The following is a 5,238-nucleotide window of genomic DNA, read 5'->3' as shown; positions in this document are numbered from 1 at the left end:
GATAAGATTTATAAAGTGCTTAACACAATGCCTGGCACTTATTATTTATTAATTTAATTAAATTAATTAAATATTTATTTATAAATTTATTGTATATTATTTGTTTCTAAATTTGATGTTTATAAATATTTATTTTTAAAATTTATTAAATAAAATTTATGAACATGCTTGTTTCCTTCCTTCCTTGTGTTACAATCTCTACCATGCCTTGTTTATTACCTATAATTTGTGCATTTCTTTGTAGAAATCTGAAGACATGCATTTTACTGCTCCCTCCCTTCTTGGATGTTGTCTGCTGTTAATGTTTGGTCCTCCCTAGTGCTATTCTTCCCCTCTTGTACCTAATATAATCTATGGTATCTGGCTTGGCAAACATGGAAGCCGATTTCTTCTTTCCGTTCCCCTTTCAGCTGAAAGCCTCCTTGATCAGATTTGCACGATTCTAGGCAAGTATTCTACCAGTACTTATTATATGCACTCTGCCCCTGGCTCACCACTCCTATATTTTAAGTCATGTTCCAGAAATCCAAATCCCCTTTTCACGAAGTATTTTCCTAACCAGTTGTTAACTTCCCAGATATGACTTTCTTTTCCAAAGCCCATTATCCTGATTAGGAGAAGTGATGAAAATATCACCGGTGTTCCTGTTGCCCCAAACTAGATGATTCTGTGCAGTGTTTTCTAGGTTCCTTCTGATGAGCCCATTCGTTAATCTACATGCCTCAAATGCACTCTCTCCTTTCCTCTACCTCCTAGGATGCTTCTCTTCCTTGATGATGCAGTTCAGGCACTATCTTCTACATAAAGTTCTCCAACTGCTAATGCCCTCCCCTCCAAAACTACCTTGTGAAATGAGGGACTGGTCCAAGAGAGCCCAGCCCCTAGATAATTCATAGATTTGCCCTTCTCCGTGGCTTATACAGAGTATGCGCAATATATTCCATCTGCAGCTAATCTAATACATGGAACTTTGGGGAGCCAGTTCCCAGCTATAAGTGGCTGAGGGACCGTGAATTACTATGTGACAATGACAATGAAAAGTCTTCTAGTTGGCTGAAGAGCTCAGAGTAACACAGTGAAGGCTCTTCCAGAATTGAGAGTACATGTTAAAGTTTCGAACAGACAATCTCCCCCTCACTTCCCTGGCATTTTTGAGCCAGAAGGAAGAATTCTGTGAGGTACTGGGTTGGGGGTGGGGTGAGGAAGGGAAGCTGGCTATTTGCCCCTCGCACCTGGTTGCCATGTGTCTCCAAATGAATGGTGCCCATATCTTTTGTGTTTGTTCTCTCTGAATCTTAAATGAGTGAGTATCCAGAGACAGAACAGACCAGGCTATTACATTGTGGGTGTCATCTAGTAGACAAGTCTGCCAATACTTGAATTAGTCAAGTCTGGTAAAGCCAGCACAACAACAGAGTGACCTGCTTGACCCAGCCTTGCAAGGGTCCAGCTCAACTGAGCACTCAATCAATCATCCATTAGCCATGCCACATCCAGAAGTGTACTTGGTGGAGGCTCCCAAGGCCAGGAGGTACCCATCAGCCGCACATGCTCTCTACCCCAACATCATCAAACTCAGATAGAACAGCTGGTTAGTTTAAAAGATGCTTTGTGAAAAGGGGATTTAAATTTCTGGAACATGACTTAAAACATAGAAATGATGAACCACGGGTGGCATAACGGCATATAAGGATCCCTGCAGGCCACAAACTTAGTTTTAAAATGTAATGTTATCTATGTTTTATTTTATATTTGTTTATCTTGTTCAATATTCCAATTACATTTTAATCTGGTTCCAGTGACACTTGGGAATGTTGTGAACTGTGCATTTGATGGTTCAAGCATAAGCCTGCTCTCCTCAGGGAAGGACACATTCCTTGGTTTGGTGGGATGTTTTTTAAACTTCTATCTTTGCTAAAGCTTCTTAATAAATATCCTCTCATAAAAGCTTGTCGTTATCAACTTGTTAAAGTTGTGATTTTTTAAAAAATATATTATTTGATGTTGTAGTTTAAGTGATAGAACTACAATATGGAGTCACTTAGGTTAAATGGTCCTAATGACAGATAACCAGTATTTTTCCACTGTCCTGACTCATCCTGAACCTATGTCAAACATGCAAACCATCACAACTCCTGACTGAACAAGGCCTTTGGTCAACTACAATGGCTGTGCACTGACATCTGCAATCCCCAGTTAGGGATTTGTACCATTATACAATTTCTGGAACCTGTAAGGAAACTCCCCCTACCCAAGCCTGGTATCAATTAAGTGACCTGGAGAATTTCCCTACCACATGTGAGTCCCATATCTGGCATGATCACCTGTTTTCAACCAAGCCCACTTTTAAGGTATAAAACTACCCTGCTCAGATCTCATTCTGAGGGAGTACTCCCACTGAGATCTTGCCACCAAACACAGCTCCCTCACATGAGTAACCTTGACCCTGTGTGGTCAGATCTCTGTCAGTCTGTGTTTACCACGTAGTGTGTGTGCTTTTATTTTTGCCTGTGTGCTATGCATACTAATAATAAATAGTAATAATACTATTAATATAAGTAATAATAAGTAAATAATACATAGCAATAAATCTCGTTATTTGTGCTAGCTTCCCGAGTACAAATTTTCTATACATTCTCAGAACCTATACATACTATACATTCTAAGGGCCTTGCCTTACCCTGAGCTGTGAGGCCAAAGAAAGCACAGGTAGTTAATTAATATCCAGGGGACATTAACTGGCTAATTGATATCAGGGAACACCCATGATGGGGGCTTGTGGGTATTAGAGGCTACAAACCCCTTAGGGCTACTAGGGTTAGGGCTATTCCTAGTAGCTTTCCTCTCATTCCTCAACCAACCAGTGGGAAAATGAATTGGGAGAGTGAGAACAGAGTAGCTATTACATTTATATTTAACTACTCTATATTTATCTGTATTTATCCATTTTATGTTTATGTTTTATGTATGTAAAATACAATATAAATGTACTTGTATATATATTTATGCATACGTATCGTCTCCTTTCTTAGAATGTAAGTTCCTAATACAAATCCTTTCCTAATTGATAAATGGTCAAAGAACATGAATAGGCAGTTTTTTTTAATGAAGAAATCAAAGCTATATATAGTCATATGAAAAATACTTTAAATCACTATTGATTAGAGAAAAGCATATTGAAACCATTTTGAGATATCATCTCTTACCTATTAGACTGGCTAAAATGATAGGAGGGGAGGGACAGCTAGGTGGCGCAGTGAGTAGAGAACCAGCCCTGGAGTCGGGAGGACCTGAGTTCAAATTCAGCCTCAGATACTTGACACACTTACTATGAGACTTTGTGCAAGTCACTTAACCCCAATTGCCCTCCAAAAAGAAAAAAGAAAAGAACATAAAATGATAGGAGGGGAAAGCAACAAATGTTGGAGAGGACATGGAAAAATTGGGACACTAATTCACTGTTGGAATTATGAACTGATCCAACCATTTTGGAGAGCATTCTGGAATTATGCCGAAAGAATTATAAAACTGTGCATACCCATTGAGTCAGCAATAAGACTGTTAGGTCTGTTTCCCAAGATGATTTGGGGAAAAGGAAAAGAATGTATATATTCTAAAATATTGATAGCTGCTCTCTTTGTGGTGGCAAAGAACTAGAAATTGGGGGGATGCCCCTCAATTGGGGAATGGCTACACAAGTTGTGGTATATGATTGTGATGGAATACTACTGTGCTATAAGAAATGATGAGCTGGTTGATTTTTAAAAAAACATGGAAATGCTTGCATGAAATAATAAAGATTGAAATAAGTGGAACCAAGAGAACATTGTACACAGTTTCAGCAGTATTGTTCTAAGAACAACTTTGAATGACTAAGCTGTTTTGAGTATGACAAATACTCAAATCAACTACAAAGGGCCCATGAAGAAAGATGCTATCTGCCTCCATGGAAAGAACTGATAAATAGAAGTACATGTAGTATGGTTTTATATATACATATATATGTATGTATATATATATATGTATACACACATAAATAGTTGTATCTAATGGTAGCCTTCTCTAGGGTGGGGTGGGGAAGGGAGAAAAAATAAAAAGTGCATAACAGAGAACAAAAGAAAACTTAGAAGGGAGCACAGAAGAGCAGGTTAGTTTTGAAAATAATATATAGTTTTTATTACATCGTTTTCCAAAAAAAGTAAGCAATGTGAAATGGAAATTCAGGGTTTTATATTGAATCTTCTTTTTATGTTGTGCTGTGTATGTAGACATGTTCATGTTCTTTTCTTTTGTCTTTTTGTATTTAAGTTTAAAATGAATAATTTTTTTTTAAAGAATGTAAATCCTTGGAGCAGCTAGGTGGCGGCAGTGAATAGAGCACAGGCCCTGGAGTCAGGGGGACCTGAGTTCAAATCTGGCCTCAGACACTTGACACACTAGCCATGTGACTTTGGGCAAGTCACTTAACCCCAATTGTCTTCCAAAAAAACTAAAAACAAAAAAAGAATATAAATCCTTTGTGTGTAGGGTTTATTTCATTCTTTGTACTAACATCCCCAGCACTTAGCACAATTTCTGATAAATAATAGGTGCTTCATAAATGCTTATTGATTGGTAACTGTAAGGGTTATAGGATTTAAAGATCTCCCATGCCCCATGAACGTGCTGACATAGCAGAGCAAGAGAAAGTGAAAAGCCGAGCTAACGGTCCTGCAGTTGGCAGTTGGTGGCGGTTGCCTTTTTTTTTTTTTTTGAGTTAGGACTCCGGCTGAGCACTGCCAGGGGCCGGAGCTGCTGGGAGCACTCTTCCAGGACACTGGGTGGTTGCTGTGAGTGGGGAGAGGAGGACCTTTGCCTGAGGTAGCCTGTTCTGTTTTAAAGGCTTGAGAATGTGGGTGCTTTCTACTTTATCTACCTGTGCCAATATCATAACTACTCTGATGGCTTTCACTTTCTGGTTTTGGGACTCAGTCTTTTGGTATCTTAATAAATTTTCTAGTTTATTTCCCCAAATGGCAAACCTGATGTATTTTGTGATGGATAATTATATCAGCAGATTTGTAATCTCTATAGGCATTGTGAATATGGCATTGCTGATACAGTAACCAATCAATAAATGCTCCTTTTATTTGTGGAAAGAGTAATGCTTTTGTTGTTGGCAGGAATGTGGATCAGAAAGTCTCTGTTTCTACCCTTACCCCCCTCCAGTATTGATAAGTGAACTCCCACCGGTGATTC

This window comes from Petaurus breviceps, unplaced genomic scaffold (assembly GCF_028583685.1).
Source record: "Petaurus breviceps papuanus isolate PSGF00001 unplaced genomic scaffold, PetGlider_PUasm1.0 90804, whole genome shotgun sequence".
Classification (NCBI taxonomy): domain Eukaryota; kingdom Metazoa; phylum Chordata; class Mammalia; order Diprotodontia; family Petauridae; genus Petaurus; species Petaurus breviceps.
Note: the sequence above shows the minus strand (reverse complement) of the source record.